Source organism: Arachis ipaensis, chromosome B9 (genome assembly GCF_059453495.1).
Source record: "Arachis ipaensis isolate K30076 ecotype BB chromosome B9, ASM5945349v1, whole genome shotgun sequence".
NCBI classification, from domain to species: domain Eukaryota; kingdom Viridiplantae; phylum Streptophyta; class Magnoliopsida; order Fabales; family Fabaceae; genus Arachis; species Arachis ipaensis.
The window spans coordinates 78,615,622-78,637,378 of record NC_142444.1 but is presented as its reverse complement, the minus strand read 5'-3'; the positions used below and the strand labels follow the sequence as shown (position 1 = coordinate 78,637,378).

At 38.4% G+C, this 21,757-nt stretch overlaps 1 non-coding gene across 1 annotated transcript; it reads right to left on the bottom strand.

The window, feature by feature from the left end:
• Positions 1–3,673: 3,673 nt before the first annotated feature.
• On the bottom strand, positions 3,674–3,781 carry LOC148545119 (small nucleolar RNA R71). Its single transcript, XR_015900612.1, has one exon. It is a non-coding gene; the product is annotated as a small nucleolar RNA R71 (small nucleolar RNA).
• Between the last annotated feature and the right edge of the window lie 17,976 nt (positions 3,782–21,757).

The window sequence follows — 21,757 nt, the reverse complement described above, 5'->3', positions numbered from 1 at the left end:
ATGAGTTTGTGTGTTTTTCTGTGATTTTAGGTATTTTCTGGCATAAATTGAGGGACCTGAGCAAAAATTTGATTCAGAGGCTGAAAAAGGACTGCAGATGGTATTGGATTCTGACCTCCCTGCACTCAAAGTGGATTTTGTGAAGCTACAGAAGCCCAATTGGCGCGCTATCAATTGCGTTGGAAATTAGACATCCTGGGCTTTCTAGTAATATATAATAGTCCATACTTTGCTCGAGATTTGATGGCCCAAACTGGCGTTCCAAGTCAGCTCAAGAATTTTGGCGTTCAACTCCAAAACTGGCACAAAAGCTGGAGTTAAACGCCCAAACTGGCACAAAAGCTGGCGTTTAACTCCAAGAAAAGTATCTACACATGAAAGCTTCAATGCTCAGCCCAAGCACACACCAAGTGGGCCCGGAAGAAGATTTCTGCATTAATTACTTATTTCTGTAAACCCTAGGCTACAAGTTTTCTATAAATAGGACCTTTTACTATTGTATTTTCATCAATCTTTGACTCATACTTTTCATACCCTTGATCACGTTTTGGGAGGCTGGCCTCACGGCCATGCCTAGACCATGTTCTTATGTATTTTCAACGGTGGAGTTTCTACATACCATAGATTAAGGTGTGGAGCTCTACTGTTCTTCATGAATTAATACAATTACTATTGTTTTTCTATTCAACTCAAGTCTATTTCTTCTCCAAGATATTCATTCGCACCCAAGAACATGATGAATGTGATGATTATGTGACACTCATCACCATTCTCACCTATGAACGCGTGACTGACAACCACTTCTGTTCTACATGCAAACAAGCTTGAATGTATATCTCTTGTATTTCTAATCTAAGATTGGAACCTTCGTGGTATAGGCTAGAATTATTGGCAGCCATTCCTGAGATCCGGAACGTCTAAACCTTGTCTGTGGTATTCTGAGTAGGATCTGGGAAGGGATGGCTGTGACGAGCTTCAAACTCGTGATTGTGGGGCGTGTGACAGACGCAAAAGGATCAATGGATCCTATTCCGACATGATCGAGAACCGACAGATGATTAGCCGTGCGGTGACAGCGCATTTGGAACGTTTTCACTGAGAGGACGGGAAGTAGCCATTGACAATGGTGATGCCCAACATAAAGCTTGCCATGGAAAGGAGTTTGAATGATTGGAAGAAGGCAATGGGAAAGCAGAGGTTCAGGAGGAACAAAGCATCTTCATACGCTTATCTGAAATTCCAACCAAAGAATTACATAAGTATCTTTATCTTTATTTTATGTTTTATTTATCTTTTAATTATCAATTCTCCATCACCATCTGAATTCGCCTGACTGAGATTTACAAGGTGACCATAGCTTGCTTCAAGCCGACAGTCTCCGTGGGATCAACCCTTACTCACGTAAGGTTTATTACTTGGACGACCCAGTGCACTTGCTGGTTAGTTGTGCGGAATTGTGACAAAGTGTGATTCACGTTTAAGAGCCCCCAAGTCCTTTGGCGCCATTGTTGATGATCAAAAATTCGTGCACCAAGTTTTTGGTGCCATTGCCGGGGATTGTTCGAGTTTGGAAAACTGACGGTTCATCTTGTTGCTTAGATTAGGTACTTTTTAGAATATTTAAGAATGGATTCTAGAGTTTCAAGGTGATGTTCTTATCATCACAAAAGCTGATTGATTCTCATCAATGTAGCTACTGAATGTAATGTCCTGCTGAAGCTTGGCCAAACATGTCTAATCTTTTTAAACTGAAGCTTTAGACTAACATTGCATGATTCCTAGAATTCTTATTAAAAGTTTTGATTCTCTTTATTTTCTTTTCCATATAAGTTTCGAAAATCAAAAAAAAAAAATTTTATAAAACCATAAAAATCAAAAATATTTTATGTTTCTTGTTTGAGTCTAGTATCAATTTTTATGTTTGGTGTCAATTGAATGTTTTTATTCTTCTTGCATTTTTCGAATATATACATATTGTTCTTCATTGATCTTCAAGTTGTTCTTGATGATTTCATTGCTCTGATCTTTAAATTCTCTTGTTTTGTGTGTTTTGTTGTTTCTCATATGCATTCTCAATTTGTTAGTGTCTCCTGTGAAAATTTTTAAGTTTGGTGTCCTGCATGCATTGTTTATTTGATCTTAGTTGCATTTTTTATTGTTTCTCATCATCAAAAATTCAAAAATATTTTCAAAACTATGTCTTTTCAAGCTAATAATACAGAGAATTGAAGATTCAGAACATTCAGCAGAGGAATCAAACAGAAAAAGCTGGGCGTTCAAACCTCCCAGTGAAGAAGGAAAACTGGCGTTTAAACGCCAGCCAGGGTACCTGGCTGGGCGTTTAACGCCCAAAAAGGTAGGATTTTGGGCGTTAAACGCCATAATGGATGCCATTCTGGGCGTTTAATGCCAGGATGACATTAGAGGGAAGATTTTGTTTTTAGTTTTGAATTTTTTTTTCAAATCTTCATAATTTTTCAAAATCAAATCTTTTTCAAATCATATCTTTTTAATCATATCTCTTCAAAATCAATTTCTTTCTATTTTTTTTATTTATTACTATTTTTGAAAATCCTTGTTATAATTAATGATTTACTTCAAAATTTTCTAGTTGTTACTTGCCTATTAAGAAAGGATCAAAAGTTTTAATTCTAGAATCATATCTTCTAATTTCTTGTTAGTCAAGTAAATCAACTTTAATTTTAAAACTTTCTCTTTTTAGTTTGATTTTCAATCATATCTTCTCAATCATATCTTTTCAATCACATCTTTTTCAAAATTAACTCTCAATCACATCTTTTTTATTTCTAATTTCAAAATCTTTTTCAAAAATCACTTAATTTCTTTCCTAATCTTAATTTTCGAAAATCTCAATCAATTTTTTTCAAATTTCTTTTAATTATTTCAAAATCTTTTGATTAATTTTCGAAAATTCTTCCCCTCTTCTCACATCCTTCTATTTAAAGGACTAACACTCCTCCTCAAGGTACAATTCGAACTCCCTCCTTCTTTATATGTTCGAATTCTCTTCCATCTACCTCCTCCTTCTATTCTTCTTTTCCTCTGACACCTCAAGGAATCTCTATACTGTGACATAGAGGATTCCCTACTTTCTTGTTCTCTTCTTTTTCATATGAGCAGGAACAAAGATAAAGGCATACTTGTTCAAGCTGATCCTGAACCTGAAAGGACCTTGAAGAGAAAGCTAAGAGAAGCTAAAGAACATCTCTCTTTAGAGGGCCTAACAAAGCTTTTCAAGGAAGAAGAAACCATGGCAGCCGAAAACAACAATGCCAACAATGCAAAGAAGGTGCTTGGTGACTTTACTGTACCTACTCCTGACTTCTATAGGAGAAGCATCTCAATCCCTGCCATTGGAGCAAACAATTTTGAGCTTAAGCCTCAATTAGTTTCTCTAATGCAACAGAATTGCAAGTTTCATGGACTTCCATTGGAAGATCCTCATCAGTTCTTAGCTGAATTCTTACAAATCTGTGACACTGTCAAGACCAATGGGGTTGACCCTGAAGTCTACAGACTTATGCTTTTTCCTTTTGCTGTAAGAGACAGAGCTAGGACATGGTTAGATTCACAACCTAAAGAAAGCCTGAACTCTTGGGAAAAGCTAGTCAATGCCTTCTTGGCAATGTTCTTCCCACCTCAAAAATTGAGCAAGCTTAGAGTGGAAGTCCAAACCTTCAGACAGAAGGAAGGTGAATCCCTCTATGAAGCTTGGGAAAGATGCAAGCAATTAATCAGAAGATGTCCTTCTGACATGCTTTTTGAATGGAGCATCATAGGAATTTTCTATGATGGTCTGTCTGAACTATCCAAGATGTCATTGGATAGCTCTGCTGGAGGATCTCTTCATTTGAAGAAGATGCCTGCAGAAGCTCAGGAACTCATTAAAATGGTTGCAAATAACCAATTCATGTACACTTCTGAAAGGAATCCTGTGAATAATGGGACAAATCAGAAGAAAAGGAGTTCTTGAGATTGATACTCTGAATGCCATATTGGCTCAGAATAAAATATTGACCCAACAAGTCAATATGATTTCTCAGAGTCTGTCTGAAATGCAAGCAGCAACAGGCAGTACTAAGGAAGCTTCCTCTGAAGAAGAAGCTTATGATCCCGAGAACCCAGCAATAGAAGAGGTGAATTACATGGGAGAACCCTATGGAAACACCTATAACCCTTCATGGAGAAATCATCCAAATCTCTCATGAAAGGATCAATAGAGACCTCAACAAGGTTTCAACAATAATAATGGTTGAAGAAACAGGTTTAGCAATAGCAAGTCTTTTCCAACATCTTCTCAGCAACAAACTGAGAATTCTAAACAGAGCCACTCTGACATAGCAACCATTGTCTCTGATCTAATCAAAACCACTCAAAGTTTCATGACTGAAACAAGGTCTTCCATTAGAAATTTGGAGGCACAAGTGGGTCATCTGAGTAAGAAAATCACTGAACTCCCTCCTAGTACTCTCCCAAGCAATACAGAAGAGAATCCAAAAAGAGAGTGCAAGGCCATAAACATGTCTCACATGGCCGAACCTAGAGAGGAGGAAGAGGTAGTAATCTCCACTGAGGAAGACCTCAATGGACGTCCACTGACCTCCAAGGAGTTCCCTAATGAGGAACCATGGGAATCTGAGGCTCAGACTGAGACCATAGAGATTCCATTGAATTTACTTCTGCCATTCATGAGCTCTGATGAGTATTCTTCCTCTGAAGAGGATGAAGATGTTACTGAAGAGCACGTTGCTAAGTACCTTGGAGCAATCATGAAACTAAATGCCAGGTTGTTTGGTAATGAGACTTGGGAGGATGAACCCCCTTGCTCACCAAAGAACTGGATGACTTGACTAGGCAGAGATTACCTCTAAAGAGACAAGACCCTAGAAAATTTTTAATCCCTTGTAACATAGGCACCATGACCTTTGAGAAGGCTCTGTGTGACCTAGGGTCAAGTATAAACCTCATGCCTCTCTCTGTAATGGAGAAGCTAGGGATCATTGAGGTACAAACTGCAAGAATCTCAATGGAGATGGCAGACAATTCAAAGAAACAAGCTTATGGACTTGTAGAGGATGTCTTGGTAAAGGTTGAAGACCACTACATCCCTGCTAATTTCATAATCCTAGAGACTGTGAAGTGTATTGATGAATACATCATCCTTGGCAGACCCTTCCTAGCCACAGCAAAAGCTGTGATTGATGTTGACAGAGGAGAATTGATCATTCAAGTAAATGAAGACTCCCTGGTGTTTAAAGCTCAAGGATATCCCTCTGTCACCATGGAGAGGAAGCATGAAGAGCTTCTCTCAATACAGAGTCAAACAGAGCCCCCACAGTCAAACTCTAAGTTTGGTGTTGGGAGGCCACAACCAAACTTTAAGTTTGGTGTTGAACCCCCACACTCAAACTCTAAGTTTGGTGTTGGGAAGTTCCAACATTGCTCTAAACATCTGTGAGGCTCCATGAGAGCCACTGTCAAGCTATTAACATTAAAGAAGCGCTTGTTGGGAGGCAACCCAATTTTTACTTATCTATGTTAAATTTCTATTTTCTTTTGTTATTTTATGTTTTCTGTAGGTTGATGATCATGTGAAGTAACAAAAACAATTGAAAAATAAAAAACAGAAGGAAAAACAGAATGAAAAATAAAACACCCTGGAGGAGAAACTTACTGGCGTTTAAACGCCAGTAAGGGTAGCAGAATGGGCGTTAAACGCCCAGTCTGGCACCATTATGGGCGTTTAATGCCAGAAATGGGCACCAGACTGGCGTTTAACACCAGGAATGGGCAAGAAGCTGGCGTTAAACGCCAGAAATGGGCAGCAGCCTGGCATTTAACGCCAGGATTGACAGCAAGGGGCATTTTGCACGCCACATGGTGCAGGGATGAGAAATCCTTGACACCTTAGGATCTGTGGACCCCACAGGATCCCCACCTATCCCACCTCTCTCTCTCTTCTTCACCCATTCACCAATCACCAATCACCCATTCTCCTTTCACATCCATTCTCCATAAAACCCCACCTACCTCACCATTTAAATTAAAACCACTTTCCCACCCAAACCCACCCATAATGGCCGAACCACACCCACCTCTCCACTCCTATATAAACCCATCTTCACTCCTTCATTTTCACACAACCTAAACACTACCCATCCCCCTTGGCCGAAACACAAAGCCCCCTCCATCTCTTCTATTTCTTCTTCTTCTACTCTCTTCTTTCTTCTTTTGCTCGAGGAAGAACAACCTTCTATGTTTGGTGTGGTAAAAGCTAAAGCCTTTTTTTGTTTTTTCATAACCATTAATGGCACCAAAGGCCGGAGAAACCTCTAGAAAGAGGAAAGGGAAGTCAAAATCATCCACCTCCGAGTCATGGGAGATGGAGAGATTCCTCTCAAGGGTGCATCAAGACCACTTCTATGAAGTTGTGGCCAAGAAGAAGGTGATCCCCGAGGTCCCTTTTAAGCTCAAAAAGGGCGAATATCCGGAGATCCGACATGAGATCCAAAGAAGAGGTTGGGAAGTTCTCACCAACCCCATTCAACAAGTCGAAATCTTAATGGTTCAAGAGTTCTATGCCAATGTATGGATCACCAAGAACCATGATCAAAGTGTGAACCTGGACCCCAAGAATTGGCTTACAATGGTCCGAGGGAAATACTTGGACTTTAGTCCGGAAAATGTAAGGTTGGACCAAGTCCTCATGGACATCTGTGAAGAGGGCGCTCAATGGAAGAGTGATTCAAGAGGAAAGCCGGTTCAACTAAGAAGGCATGACCTCAAGCCCGTGGCTAGGGGATGGTTGTAGTTCATCCAACGCTCAATCATTCCTACTAGCAACCGATTTGAAGTTACTATAGACCGGACTATCATGATTCATAGCATCATGATTAGAGAGGAAGTAAAAGTTCATGAGGTTATATCTCAAGAACTCTACAAGGTAGTAGACAAGTCCGCTGCTGTGGCAAGGTTAGCCTTCCCTCATCTCATTTGTCACCTCTGCAATTCAGCTGGAATTGACATAGAGGAAGACATCCTCATTGATGAGGACAAGCCCATCACTAAGAAAAGGATGGAGAAAGTGAGAGAACCTCACCAAGAGCATGAGGAAACTCCTCATCATGAAATCCCTGAGATGCCTCAAGGGATGCATTTTCCTCCACAAAACTATTGGGAGCAAATCAACACTTCCGTAGGAGAATTGAGTTCCAACATGGGACAACTAAGGGTGGAGCACCAAGAGCATTCCATCCTCCTCCATGAAATTAGAGAAGACCAAAGAACCATGAGAGAGGAGCAACAAAGGCAAGGAAGAGACATTGAGGAGCTCAAGCACTCCATAAGTTCTTCAAGAGGAAGAATAAGTTGCCATCACTAAGGTGGACCCGTTCTTTAATTTGCTTGTTCTTTATTTTCCTGTTTTTCAAATTTTTATGCTTATGATTATTTATGTTTGTGTCTTTATTACATGATCATTAGTGTCTAAGTGTCTATGCCTTAAAGCTATGAAAATGAATCCATCACCTTTCTTAAATGAAAAATGTTTTTGATTGAAAAAGAAAAAGAAGTGGTGGCAATACTATTGTTTTTCTAAATGAATGCTTGAACAGTGTATATTTTTGAATTTGTTGTTTAAAGAATGTTAAAATTTTTGGCTCTTGAAAGAATGATGGGAAAAGGAGAAATGTTGTTGATAATCTGAAAAATCATAAAAATGATTCTTGAAGCAAGAAAAAGCAGTGAATAGCAAAGCTTGCAGAAAAAAAAAGCAAGCAGAAAAAGCCAATACCCCTTTAAACCAAAAGGCAAGGGTGATAAAAAGGATCCAAGGCTTTGAGCATCAGTGGATAGGAGGGCCCACAGGAATAAAATCCTGGCCTAAGCGGCTAAACCAAGCTGTCCCTAACCATGTGCTTGTGGCGTGAAGGTGTCAAGTGAAGAGTGTGCTTAAGAACCCTGGACACCTCTAATTGGGGACTCTAGCAAAGCTGAGTCACAATCTGAAAAGGTTCACCCAGTTATGTGTCTGTGGCACTTATGTATCCGGTGGTAATACTGGAAAACAAAGTGCTTAGGGCCACGGCCAAGACTCATAAAGTAGCTGTACTCAATAATCAACATACTTAACTAGGATAATCAATAACACTATCTGGATTTTGAGTTCCTATAGATGCCAATGATTCTGAACTTCAAGGAATAAAGTAAGATGCCAAAACTGTTCAGAAGCAAAAAGATAAAAGCCCCGCTCATCTAATTAATACTGATCTTCATAGATATTTTTGGAATTCATTGAATATTCTCTTCTTTTTATCCTATTTGATTTTCAGTTCCTTGGGGACAAGCAACAATTTAAGTTTGGTGTTGTGGTGAGCGGATAATTTATGCGCTTTTTGGCATTGTTTTTAGTATGTTTTAGTATATTTTAATTATTTTTTATTATATTTTTATTAGTTTTTAAATAAAAATCACTCTTCTAGACTTTACTATGAGTTTGTGTGTTTTTCTGTGATTTCAGATATTTTATGGCTGAAATTGAGGGACCTGAGCAAAAATCTGATTCAGAGGCTGACCTCCCTGCACTCAAAGTGGATTTTCTAGAGCTACAGAAGCCCAATTGGCGCGCTCTCAATTGTTTTGGAAAGTAGACATCCTGGGCTTTCCAGCAATATATAATAGTTCATACTTTGCCCGAGATTTGATGGCTCAAACCGGCGTTCCAAGTCTGCTCAAGAATTCTGGCGTTCAACTCCAAAACTGGCACAAAAGCTGGAGTTAAACGCCCAAACTGGCACAAAAGCTGGCGTTTAACTCCAAGAAAAGTCTCTACACATGAAAGCTTCAATGCTCAGCCCAAGCACACACCAAGTGGGCCCGGAAGAAGATTTCTGCATTAATTACTTATTTCAGTAAACCCTAGGCTACTAGTTTTCTATAAATAGGACCTTTTACTATTGTATTTTCATCAATCTTTGACTCATACTTTTTATACACTTGATCACGTTTTGCGAGGCTGGCCTCACGGCCATGCCTAGACCTTATTCTTATGTATTTTCAATGGTGCAGTTTGTACACACCATAGATTAAGGTGTGGAGCTCTGCTGTTCTTCATGAATTAATACAATTACTATTGTTTTTCTATTCAACTCAAGTCTATTTCTTCTCCAAGATATATTCATTCGCACCCAAGAACATGATGAATGTGATGATTATGTGACACTCATTACCATTCTCACCTATGAACGCGTGATTGACAACCACTTCGGTTCTACATGCAAACAAGCTTGAATGCATATCTCTTGGGTTTCTAATCTAAGATTGGAACCTTCGTAGTATAGGCTATAATTATTGGCAGCCATTCTTGAGATCTGGAACTTCTAAACCTTGTCTATGGTATTCTGAGTAGGATCTGGGAAGGGATGGCTGTGACGAGCTTCAAACTCACGATTGTGGGGCGTGTGACAGATGCAAAAGGATCAATGGATCCTATTCCGACATGATCGAGAACCGACAGATAATTAGCCGTGCGGTGACAGCGCATTTGGAACGTTTTCACCGAGAGGACGGGAAGTAGCCATTGACAACGGTGATGCCCAACATAAAGCTTGCCATGGAAAGGAGTATGAATGATTGGAAGAAGGCAATGGGAAAGCAGAGGTTCAGGAGGAATAAAGCATCTTCATATGCTTATCTGAAATTCCAACCAAAGAATTACATAAATATCTTTGTCTTTATTTTATGTTTTATTTATCTTTTAATTATCAATTCTCCATCACCATCTGAATTCGCCTGACTGAGATTTACAAGGTGACCATAGGTTGCTTCAAGCCGACAGTCTCCGTGGGATCGACCCTTACTCACGTAAGGTTTATTACTTGGACGACCCAGTGCACTTGCTGGTTAGTTGTGCGAAGTTGTGACAAAGTGTGATTCACGTTTTAGAGCCCCAAGTCCTTTGGCGCCATTGTTGATGATCACAATTTCACGCACCAGTAATGCGAAGCTTTAGTTCTTTAGAATGTAGTTTTTGGTTATGGAAGGGGAGGTACACATGGCTGCTTTTGCAGTTTTTCAATTATGGTTTTTGATTTCTAACTAGTATGGCATTGAACCATGTTGAAAAAGTTTTATGTTTTATAATGATTTCCAAATTTGGTTTGAAACTTTTGGTTTAAATGATTCGGTTTTGAAACTACGTCAAAAAATTCTTGGTTTGAAGGATATTGTTTAAAAAGAAAAGAGAGTTCTAGGATTTTATCAATTTGTGAACTTGGTTTCAAATTTATCTTGTCAAATAGGGATCTAAAATTGAAAAGTTTTTATTTAAAGAAAATGTGATTTCAAGTATTTGACTTCCAAAAAACTGAATTTTTGACTCTTTTGAGAAAGTTTTAAGAATGAGCTGGTTTAGAATAAACTTGATTTAAAGGTTTTAAAAAGTGCTACAAAATTTGGTAATTGTTTTAAGAAGAACTTCGGATGCGTAATGACGATAATCAGAGTGACGCAGCAGAAGGCGAAATGGAACATCGACACGGTAGGATGATGGCGAACGAGGTGCCTTGGCAACTTGTTGGATTAGCAATGTTGAAGGTAGGATGCTTCATGGGGAATATATGTATATATATATCCCATCGCGTGGTTCGGATTTTCGAGGGCGAAAATCTTTTTAAGGGGGGAGGATGTAAGAACTCGTGTTTTCACGTAAAACCGTTTTAATAAAATATTTTAGTGCCCGGAATAGATTCAAAATTTAGAAGTTTTAATTCGAAAGTACAAAATGTGAAATTTGGTTTCAATGAATTTTTCTTTGTTGGAAAATATATTACTTTCGAAAAGATTTTTGTAAAAATACGTACTGGTGCTTAAGCTGGCAGTACCGGCTCTAGACTGTCCAGTACCGTGTATTATGGAGAATAATATTTTAAAAATTGATTTATTATTTTGAAAGGAGAAAAATATTTTAGAATAAAAAACCGAATACTAATCTTAAAGGTTTTGGCCCAAAGTGGGCCAAATGGGCTAAAAATGCTAACGAGTTGGACCGGGCCCAACGCCCAACATATATAAGTGAGTTTAATGAGCTTTCAGCTCATTTTTCACCTCCAAAAGAGAGGGAGGCGCGGATTTGAGAGAGATGGGAGAAGAAAGGGGTGACACTATTCATCACCACCTTCCGGAAGCCATAACTTGAGCTACGGAGCCCCGATTGACGAGCTGTTTGTGGCCACACGAAGCTCTTGTTGAGCTCTTCCTTTTTATCTAAAGAAATCTGGTAAGATCTCTCTCTTCACTTCCCAGTTTTGTGCCCTAGGTTCTGCGTATTTTTATGTTTGGTTTTTGAGTAGATTTTGTGATTTTGCTTGTTTAGGTGATCTCTAGTAACAGGTAAATGTTGGATTTTACCCGTAATAATGTTGGGTAAGGTAAGGTTTCTCTAAACCCTTGTGTTTAGTTGTTTTGTGTATATTAGGTTTTGATGTTGGTATATATATGTGATATTAGATTAAGTTTTGGTGTTTATTGGAGTTGATTGAGGCATTAGAGCAAGCTTGTTGGCTTCATTTTGATGTTTGGAACATTTTGGGAATCGGCCAAGGTATGGTTTCGGTTTCTTTTATGTAACATGTAATGTTTATGGACACTTAGGCTAGTTGACCCTAAGATAGGATTAAATGTGGTTGGTGTATGAATATTTAGATGTGAATTGATGATAATTGTGGGTTGTAATGGATTATTATGGTTGAGGATGATTATTGGGAATTGTAGTGTTAATGAGTATTGATGATTAGTGTTATTGATGAGGTTGTTGGTATTTAAGGATTGATGATGAATAATAATGTTGTTGGTATTTAATGATTATAAAGGTTGATGGGGAATATTGATGTTATTGGTGCTAATTACAAATTGTGATGTTGGTTGACGTCGGTGAGTGTGTATGTTGAGTGTGGTAATATGAGTATGGATAATGACTGATAATGTTGAGGTTAAGTGATGAGGATTTTGAAATAGTTGTTGATGTTTGATGTTGGTTAAAGAATATTTATGATGGTTTTGGATGTTGATGAGTAAGGAATTTGATGGTATTGAGTAGTCTAATTGGGATTATGGATGGTTGAGTTGGAAAAGGAAGGGTATGGGCTTTTATGTTATTTTCGTAATGTTTGGGTTGTGGTTGGTTTGGTTTTGAATTGTGAGTTTTGGAAAAATTGGAATTTTGAGGCCTTTGGTAAAAATAGATTTTTTGTGAACTTGGTCTGAACATAACTTTTGCCCTGATTTTCAAAATTTATTGAATTTGGTTTATATTTGAAGATTGTTAAAAACCATTCGATTTGATATAAAGTTTTCAAAATTTGGAATTTTGTAGAGGAAGTTATGATCATTCAAAGTTGGTGTTAAAAATCTGAAATTCTGCCAAGTTGCAGAATTTCAGGATTTTCTGATATGTGCGCACGCACAGCCTTGTGCGCACACACAACCCTACAAAAATATTTTTCTATGCGGACGCACAGACCTGTGCGTACGTATAGGCAGGGGAAAGAGCTCAAGTGGCAGTGCTAGCATAGGTTGTGCACGCGCACATCAATGAAGAATTACGACCCGTGCGGACGCACAGCCCTGTGCGCACGCACAAGTCAGGAAGGGACTTCTGTTAGGGGCGCTCGCACAGCTTGTGCAAGTGAACAGACTTTATAAATTTTAGTGCCTATGCGTACGCACACTTTCAAAATCTTCCTGGGCGTGTGCACGCACACCCCCGTGCGGACGCACACGCCCTGTTTCATAAATTTAAACTTTGTTTTCAACTATTTCACCTTCCCGACAAGGTTATAAGTTTCTATAACACCATTTTAAGACTTTTGGGCTTATTTTAGAGCATTGAAATATGGGAAAGGGCCTAGGGGTTTAAGTTGGGTTTTCCTTTGAAAAGTTAGCAAACGGAGGTTTAGGTTTCTAGTGTATTATGGATGAGTTAGTTGAGAGATAAGGAAGAGTGGTGCATATGGTGATTGTTGACAATGAATTGGGAAATTGATGAACTAAAAAGCTCGGAATGGAAGTGATGAATTGATGATGGTTATGATGAGTTGAAGACTCAAAAAGGGATGAATGATCCTGATGAATGTTGAGAGTGTGCCAGACACTATATCCTTGGGTGAAGCATGATGGTGTGCATGGCACTATATCCCTGGGAATGAATTATGATTGATAATCTTTTCTACTGCAAGAGTGTGCCAGGAACTATATCCGTGGGTGAATAGAGTGTGCCCGGCACTATATCCGTGGGTCAGTAGAGTGTGTCCGGCACTATATCCGTGGGCGTGGCAGGAAAGCGACATCCGAAAAGATGTGTCGGGTTGGCATTTATGGACCGACAAGTGATATCACGAGCCAATAGGATAGACATTCATCATGTGCATTTTCTATCTGTTTGTATGCTTTGCCGACTTGTATTAGTATGCCTAAATGAATAACATGCCTATTTGCTTACTTGAACTACTTACTCTATATACTTCTACTTGTGTTGCTTGCACTTAAATTGTGATTGTCTGGTGTTGAGGAGATTAGGAATGCGGTGGCGATGGGATCACACAGAGGTTAGGTTGGCGACGGCTGTGGGATACAGCGGTGTGAACAGTATTAGTTAGAATTCCCCAGGTTTAGACAACCCTGGTTTATGGTTTAAGTTCTTATATATTTATTTAGTTTGTTCTAAGCTTGAATATCAGTATGTGATGTGAAGTTCTAGGATTGCCTTCGGCATCCCAGAGCCTTACATCTTACATCATTGTGCACTGTTACCATACTCAGAAACCCCGGTTCTCATTCCATACTTTGTTGTTGTTTTTCAGATGCAGGTCGTAATCTACTTCGGTGAGATTGCGGAAATGGTGACAGAGCGGAGTATGGTTCCTCCTTAGTTTATTTCTAATTTATCTTATTATAGTTACTCTCATATCTTTTTGTATTTTATCTTATGGCCTTAGAGGCTATGATGAGAGTTCGCTTGTATAAGCTGTTTTAATTTTAAAACTCTATATTTTTATATTGGTAATTAGCCGGCTTAAACTCCGCAAGTTGCGCCCAGTTCCCTATGTTTATATTAGTTTATCTATACATTTGTTCTATTCTCTTGCACCTATATCTTGTATCTTGTGTGTTAGCTTCATGTGAACGTTTCGCGGTTCTGAAATTCTGATTTTTAAGCTTACTCCTTCATCAGGTTTCTAGATTATATTATTTCTTTCTATATATAAATATGTATAAGCCTTAGGATTGTCGTAATCTCTGATTAATCTTTGGCTTACGGCTAGAGTTAAGGCTTAGGGTAATTGGGGTGTTACAATATGCATGGTATAAGGAAGCTTCCTTGGTCCTTGAGTTTTGGTGGAAGTCCATTTTGAATGATTACACTACATTCTTGTGTTAGGTCACTGTCTCTTTCTCATGCCAACTTCTCTTCTTGGTGATAAGTTCTTTATGAAACTTTGCATATAGTGGCATCTGTTCCAAAGCCTCAGCTAATGGAATGTTGATTTCAAGTTTTCTAAAGATTTCCAAAAATTTGGGGAATTGTTGATCCCTCATTTCTTTGTGTAGCCTCTGTGGGTAAGGGATTTTGGGAACATAGGGCTTCACTCCTCCCTTCCTTTCTTCTGGTTGTGGCTTCATGACTTCCTTACCTTTCTTAGAAGTTTGTGCTTCGTTGTCATTCTTGTGGTCCATCTTGTCATCTTCCTTTGGCTCTGTTACATCCTTATTGATATCCTGGATGTCCTCTCTCACCATTTTGCCACTTCTCAGCTGCACAGCTTTACATTTCTCCCTTGGATTAGGGATTGTATCACTTGGAAAGGCATTAGGTGGCCGTTCAGCTGGTTGTCTAGCCAATTGCCCTACATGCTCTCAAGATTTTTCATAGTGGCCTCTTGTCATTCTTGTCCTTTAACTAGGCTTTCTTGTCCTCTGCCTAGGCTTTGTGTAGTTTGAGCAAGTGCTTGTGCGGTTTGGTTGAGGGCTTGCAAGGTAGCTTCAAGAGTTGAGATCCTGGCTTCCTGGTGGTCAATAGGTGGTTGGCTGAGGTGTGATTGTTGTTGATAGAAGTTGTTTGGGGTATTGAGGTGGGTGTTTTGTGAGTTGAATGGTGGTGTGGAGAAGTTATTCTGGTAGGCTTGTGAATTGTTGTGGGGTTAGTGATATGTGCTTTGTGGTTTTTTGTATTGGTTAGTGTTATTGGATGGATAATTCTAGTTGTTTGTGTTGCGGACAGTGTGAGAGTTGTGGTTCCTCTGCCATTGATTTTTATTATTACCCCACCTCAAGTTAGGATGATTCCTCCATGATGAATTGTATGTATCACCATGGAATTCGTTTGAAGAAGAACTTAAGGTGTTATGCGTGTATTGAACCTGCTCAGGTTGCTGCTCATTATTGCATTTCTCAAAACCTTTTTCACATTGGCCCCACTGAGTTGAAGGTTGGCTTGCTGTGCTCACTGCAACTAGTTGAAGTCCATCTATTCTTTTCACCATCATTTTCTCTTTATTGTTGGTTTTGTTGGTGCATCAATTTGTTCTGTGCCAATATAGTGTCCACACCCTCAAGTTCCAATACACCCTTCCTTGGAGTCGGATTGCATTGCCTTTGAAAGGAATGGAAGTATTGATTGTTGGCAACAATGTCTATCAGATTTTGGGCTTCTTCTGTTTTTTTCATCAACTAGAGTGAGCCTCTTGCAGAGTAGTCTAATAGCTTTTGTGCTTCTAGAGTTGGGCCCTCATAGAAGCTCTGGAGTCTTACCCACACACTGAACATGTCAGGTGGACACTTCCTTATCAAAGCTTTGTATCTTTCCCATGCCTTATAGAGTGACTCTCCATCCATTTGTGTGAAAGTTTGAACCTCTGTTTTCAACTTAATGATTCTCTGAGGTGGGTAAAACTTAGCAAGAAATTTGCTCACCAAATCATCCCAGTTATTGATGCTTTCTTTGGGAAATGTCTATAGCCATTGAAATGCCTTATCCCTTGAGAAAATGGAAACAATAGTAACTTGTATATTTCTGGGTGGACACCATTTGTCTTAACTGTTTCGCATATCCTCATGAAGACAGACAAGTGTTGATTAGGGTCTTCAAGAGGACCCCCTCCATAAGAGCAATTATTCTGCACCAAAGTGATGAGTTGAGGCTTCAACTCAAAGTTATTTTGCATGGACATTTAGAGTAAGTATGCTGCTTCTATAGTTCCTTGGGTTAGGAATGTTATATGAAGCCAACACCCTTCTAAGTGGTCCATTGTTATTAGCAACATCCTCAGGTGGGTTATGCATAGTGTCCTCCATAACTTGATCTTCTTCTTCTGAGTCTTCTTCACCAATTATACCATTCCTCCTTGCTTCTCTTCTAAGTCTTAGGAAGGTTTTTTTAGGCTCAGAATCAAAGGAAGTAGAAGCTCCTCTCCTTTCTCCTGGCATGCACAATCACAAACAAACCAAGTGAAAAATGGACACTCTATTACTAGAGTACTGTTAGAGGGTTAGATGACACAAAGTGTCAAATAGTTAGAATGCTTTAAACCAAATGAAAGAAAAATGCCTAATCTAGACTACCACTAACTTAACCGTTGTCAATCTTTACCAATCCCTGGCAACGGTCCCAAAAACTTGATACGGGACAATTAATTTCACGTAATTACCGGCAAGTATACCGGATCATATCAAGAAGTAAGACTCACAAGAGTGAGGTCGATCCTACGGAGATTGGTGGATTAAGCAATTTTAGTTAAATGGCATTGTAGTTAGGCAAACAATTTGAGATTTTTTGATGTATTCAACATGAAGGTAAAGTGCAGAAATATAAATGACAAGGATTTGAAATGACTGAATGTAAAAGAGAATGAATTAAATGACTAGAAATGTAATAATAGAAACTTAAAGTGCAAGAAAGTAAGAACTGAAATGTAAATAGTAGAAACATCAATTGCAAGAAAGTAAGAGCTGAAATGTAAATGGCTAGAATTGTAAATTGCAGGAATAAAACAGGGAAATTGGGTGTTGGGTAACTGGAAACTTAAAAGAAATTGAAGTGAAGAATTGTGATGGGTGAGATCACTAGAGATCAGAGATGTTGATTTCTCATGAATTAAAGGTGATCAATTCCTTCTCAATCATGTGAATAGATCTTTGCCGGATTGTGAATAATTGGATCCCAATCTCTTGGTGACTCAATTTCTATTGTCACAAATAATTGCCAACCTCTTGATCTAATTGCTCATGAGAAGATGTGAAGATCAATTTCTAATCCAAAGGCCACACAATTCCCAGGATTTCAATTCAGTGTGGTTACATCTCACATACCAAACCCAAAATATATCAATCAAGAGAATTATGAGAGGATAAACTCCAAACTGAATTCTATGACTCCTTCCTCAAGTTCATTACACAATTCAAATAGATTCAATCCCTCTCTCGATAGAAATTGAATATGTGAAGAACAAGAGTTTCCTCTTAGATAAATCAACTTGAATTAAGAAGAAAAGAAGAAGTATTAATTCATTGAAAACCAATAGAGCTTATCCCCCTAATGAAAATGGGGTTTAGTGACTCATAGCTCCAAATACAAACAGGAATTAAAAATTAGAAATTCAACTAAACATCAGAAGGAAAAGAAAAGAAAACTGTAAACAGAGATGATCTCCAAAGTGACAGCAAAGTCTGAGCCGAAAGTAAAAATTCTAAAGGTAACAAAGTACAAAGAGTCTAAAAGAGAAAGAAGTGAAAAAGAAGTTGTTCCCGAAGAAGCCCCCAATGATTCAAGGTGTCAACTATTTATACTGGGTCACTGGCTTCTTCAGGTGTACTTACAAGTCTCTCCAAATGGGCTTTTTAGCTGGTGGAAAATTCTGCTCCCAGGCTGGTGATAAACCGCTATTTCATGGTTTATCTTATGCTCAATTGAGTGGTTTTTATCAACTCTTTACCCACTTATTCATAATATTTTCATGGTTTTATGTTTTCCTTCCTGATTTTGTACTATGATTGAAAACATGTTTCTTTGATCTTAATTTAGCTAATTTTAATCCTCTCTTATTACCATTCGATGCCTTGATATGTGCGTTAAGTGATTTCAGGGATTACATGGCAGGAATGGCTTAGAGGATGGAAAGGAAGCATGCAAAAGTGGAAGGAATACAAGAAATTGAAGGAACTGCAAAGCTGTCAGCCTGACCCTCTCGCACTAAATCGATTATAACTTGAGCTACAAGGGACCAAATGATTCAATTCTAGTTTCGTTGGAAAGCTAACGTCGGGGGCTTCAATTTAATATATAATTTGCCATAGTGGCCATACAGCTAGGCGACGCGAACGCGTGCTCCACGCTGACACGTCGCAGTGACGAAAAACCAGCGTGGCAGATTTCTTCTCCAGCGATTTCTGGGTACTTTTCGACCCAGTTTTGGGCCCAGAAAACACATATTAGAGGCTATAAAGCGGAGGAATCCATTCATTCATGATTCATTAACTCATATTCACATGATTTTAGGATTAGATGTAGTTTTAGAGAGAGAGGTTCTCTCCTCTCTCTTAGGATCAGGATTAGGATTTCAACTTCTCAATTTCCAAGTTCAATGTTCTTTTAATTTAGGATTCTTATATTCTGCATTTATTCCATAATATTTTTTCATTTAAATTTATTATTTGTTTAATTGTTTCCAATTAAATTTTAATTACCATGTTCTCTTTTTACTTCTTTTATGATTTATGAAGATTTATGAAAATGGCATTCATATTAACTGAGTAGACTCCCAACTTGATTTTGGAGTCGATTATTATTTGGAGACCCTTGAGTTGGAATACTCAAGAAATTAATTGGTAATTGGAAGTTGTTGGCTAGCACTCTAGTTACTACGCTAATCCTTCTCAAGGGAGAGGATTAGTACTTGTGAATAGAAGTTGGCTACTAACTTAACTTTCCTTTATTTAGTAAAGGATAACCAAGTAGAACAAAAACCAATTACCATTAATCTTGAGAATTCCAACAAAGATAGAACTTCCGTTTAATCTTCTCCGGGTCAAGGCTTTTAATTAAATTGCATAAAATCTCTTATTTATTTTTATTGCTTTAATTTATAATTATATCTGTGCCCATTGCCCAAACTCCAAAACCCCCAATTTACAAGACTCGTAACCAATAATAAGAACACCTCCCTGCAATTCCTTGAGAGACAACTCGAGGTTTAAATACTTCTGTCATCAATTTATTTAGGGGTTTGTTACTTGTGACAACCAAAACTTTTGTAAGAAAGGAATTCTTGTCGGTCTAGAAGCTATACTTACAACGGGAATTTATTCGTGAAAATTCTAGATCGTGCGAGAGTTTCGTTCTTCAAAATGGCGCCGTTGCCAGAGAATTGCAAACGCGTGCCTTATTATTGGTTATTGTAAATATTTACTTTTAAATTGATTTTTTTTGAAAAATAAATTTCAGATTTTTATTTTAAAATTTTTATCTTATCTTATCTTAGTTTTAAATTTAAAAATTCAAATCTTTGTCAAAAATCATATCTTTTTCAAAATCTTATCTTTTCTTATTTCAAAATCTATTTTCAAATTTTAATATTTAAATTCCAAAATTCAAAATTCAAATTTCAAAATTTAAATTTAAAATTAAAAAAAAGTCAAACCTTTTCAAGATTTAAACCTTTTTCAAATCTTTATCTGATACTGTTGTCAGTGTTTCTAGTTTTAGGAGTTTATTTTTATTTAATTTTTATTAATTTTTGTCTTTAATTGCTACCATAAATTCTCACCCCTATCGCTTTGAGTTTGGATCTAATAATGTTGAAAGGAATGGAAGTTATAACAGGAACATGCATCAAGGTCAAAGCAATCAGAGATGGATGGAGCCACGAGAATCTGATCAACCCTTTAGGCAATAACACCTTCAAAACTATCATGGATGACGACCATTCAATAATGCATGTCAGGACAATAGTTATGGTGGACCCCCTTGTAATTACCGACAAGCTCCACCATACGCCTATGAACCACCTCATCAACACAGCTTTGAACCACCATACTCACAAGCCCCCTACTACCAAACATCATCACATGATTCTAACCTTTATCCACCATATAAACCACCCTATGAGCCATATAAGCCATACATAGATCCACCCCAATTCTAACCCAGTTACTCCCAAGGACCACCACCTCTATATACACCACATCCATATCCGTCAATCCAAGAGCCTTATGATCCTACCTATGATATCCGAGCAGAACAAGAGTCAAGGGATCGTCTCAAGGAAACAATGGATCGATTTCAAGCAACCCTGCGTCAATTAGACCGAGCGATAAACCAAATAGCACCCGAAGCTTTCATGGCTAAGGAATCTCAATTTAAAAGCAAGGAATTGAAGTGTGTTGTGCAACAAGTGGAAAAGATGGAGAGTGATGAACCACCCTCTTATCATGAACCTTTCCTCCCAAATAATGAGCCTTCACATCCACCTCAACCTTCAATGCATGATACTATTGGTGTTCTTCTTCAAGGACAAAGAGAGATGAAACGGGGAGTACTAGAATTCGCGACTGCCTTCACCGAGGTAGTAAATCGATTAGCTTCCCAACATCTGAGCACTCAAGGTACTCCTATGGCTACATGTGGAGAATCAAAAGAAGAGCGTAGCATGAAAGAGACACTAGAAACACCGGTGGACAACGAGGAACATGGCTTTGTATTGGAACAAGTGGAGGAAGCCATAACAGTTGCAGAGGAAGAAGTGGTTGAAGATTTAGGAGATGCTGAACCTCCATAGGAATCTAGAATTGTAGAGTACCCCTCCAATAAGATTGAAATTGATGTCAAGAAGGCCAGTGCACAACCTCCATGGCATCTTCCTTATGAAGACTTTGATGGGATAGATCAAGAAGTAAGTTCCCTTGGTGATGAGAATCATGCATCAAGTCCTCCTAGTGATAAATCTACATCCGCAAACGAACTCCTTGAGTATGAAGACTCTTCTTGGAATACCCGGTCTAACCGAAATTTAGTAAATAATAAGTTAAATAGGAGCGAATATGGTTGGAAGATTTGGCAATTGGAATTTGATAATTTAAATATGATATTTGGATTCAGTGAATTTTTCCGAGTCAGAAAATATAGTTTTCTGCGTAAAAGTGCGCAGTGGAATTTTGACCGGCAGTACCGGCTGAGATCTGTCTGGTACTACAACTGAGGAAATTGATTATGGGTAAATAAGATTAAGAAATGAGGAATTATAATTAGGGAAGGTAGAAATATTTAAAGTGCGATTTAGAGCGCTAATCTTAAAGGTTTTGGCCCAAAATTGGGCCAATGGGCAAAAATAAGTGAACCGGGCCTAAGTGGGCCCAAGACCCAACATATATAAACATTAGTTGTGAGCATTTCAGCTCATTTTACCCTAAAAAGAAGGGTTGGGGCGCTGATTTGAGAAGAGAGAAGAGAAGAGAGAAAACCTAACTCTCTTTGATCTTCAAACCACCATAACTTGAGCTACGGAGCTCCGATTGACGAGCCGTTTGTGGCCACGCGTTGCTCTTCTCATCCTCTACAATTCTATCTAAGTTTGGTGGTAAGTATTTCATTTATCTCTGCCCAGTTTTCGAAATTCCCCACTGTTACACGTTTTTGGGTAGTTAGTGTTGAAATCTTGTGATTTTGGGTGTTTAGGGATACTCCAATATG